Source organism: Triticum dicoccoides, chromosome 2B (genome assembly GCF_002162155.2).
Source record: "Triticum dicoccoides isolate Atlit2015 ecotype Zavitan chromosome 2B, WEW_v2.0, whole genome shotgun sequence".
Classification (NCBI taxonomy): domain Eukaryota; kingdom Viridiplantae; phylum Streptophyta; class Magnoliopsida; order Poales; family Poaceae; genus Triticum; species Triticum dicoccoides.
This window is the reverse complement of record NC_041383.1, coordinates 467064991-467066468: the sequence shown is the minus strand read 5'-3', so window position 1 is coordinate 467066468 and position 1478 is coordinate 467064991. Positions and strand designations below refer to the sequence as shown.

Here is a 1478-nt window from a genome sequence, read left to right as displayed (position 1 = left end):
GTGGTTGTATTACAATCCTCTGCGCTTGAAGGCTCAAGAGACTCAAAAAGAATAGAAGTGTTCAATAGACACGTACTGAAATGCCTCGAGCCAGCCGCCAAATGTTGAGGCTCGTGGTCTTGATTTGGAGTAGCCTCCAAAATTTAAGGATGCCCACACTGCAGGGGTCTTGATTTGGAGTAGCCTCCAAAATTTAAGGATGCCCACACTGCAGGGCACCCGTTCTAAGAAAATATGGGAGGGTACTCTAGATGAGAAGGCAAAGAGAAAATATGCTACATGTACACATTTATTTAGGTTTAATTACATGATGCTATATGCCAAACTCATCCCATGTTGCATGACTCTTAAAACAAAATTGTGCATATGTAGGTCGTTTTACAATCTTTGTGAGCCTGCAAAATTTCGTCAAACATTTAAAGAAATCCCGGTACAAATAAGACGAGTGATAAGCGAATAGTGCGCGTACTATTTGAAACTTTGACAGGTATTTGAAAAAATATTGTATTTCAAAATTGGATAGTTGTTTAATTGCTCCCTATGATGGGGCGGTTTGATTCTCTATGTAACTGAACTTTCATAGTTACATACTTACATTGATACGTTGACAGTGCACAGCTAAAAAAATCCAAAAAACAAATGTTTCTATGGTCGTAAAAAAGAATGCTGCTTATCCTTTTCAGGAGAAATTGATGAGTGGTTGAATCGATGATCTGCACTGAGCTGTTAACAATCATTTGTGCCGCGGAATACGTTAAGGTTGTTAGAGAGAATCGAGAGAGAGGAGCGAATGGAAAACAGATATATGAATGAACAGTTATTCTATTGATTGAAGATTGGGGTATTTATACCCAGTTTACAAGGCGGTTACAAAAGGAGGCAGTTGCCAAAAGTGGCACCGGCATAGCAGTGATTAATAGTTAATTAATCTAATTAATTAATTCCTAACACTCCCCCTAATCAATGCTTGTCTTTGTGAATATACATCATCTTGATAGACTCCTCCTAGTATGTATTTGCCTTGAACGTTCATCATCTTCATTTTAAAAGTCTCCTCCAAAAACCCTGTGGGAAAAATATGAGGAGAATAGTGCAGATATGTTGCTAAAACTCCTTTAAACCCAGTGGGAAAAATAATAAGGAGAAAATGATGCAACATATAATGATTATTGTCTCTTGATAACTCATATGATAAAAACCTTTGAAGAAGGAGAAAAATCATCAATGAGTTTAGAGAACAATTAATATGTCTTGAGTACTTTCTTTAAAAACCCCGATAGGGAAAAAAAATATGACATGCCTCGTTAAAAACCGTTATGAGAAACTTTGAGAGAAAACTCATAAAGGAAAAGAGTGCGATTATATATGCCATCGAAAACTCCTTTAAAACCCAATGGGAAAATATAAGGAGAAAATGATATGACATATATGAACACTTGTATCTATATTGTCTCATTAAAAACCTTTTATGAGAAACC

The 1478-nt window shown here is 36.1% G+C and overlaps 1 long non-coding RNA gene across 1 annotated transcript in view; it reads left to right on the top strand.

Moving 5' to 3' along the window:
- Nucleotides 1–608: 608 nt before the first annotated feature.
- Nucleotides 609–1478, top strand: part of LOC119364269 — an 8164-nt gene continuing 7294 nt past the window's right edge. Inside the window, exon 1 of the long non-coding RNA XR_005174805.1 lies at nucleotides 609–759. This is a non-coding gene — a long non-coding RNA (uncharacterized LOC119364269). The remainder of the gene's footprint in view (nucleotides 760–1478) is intronic.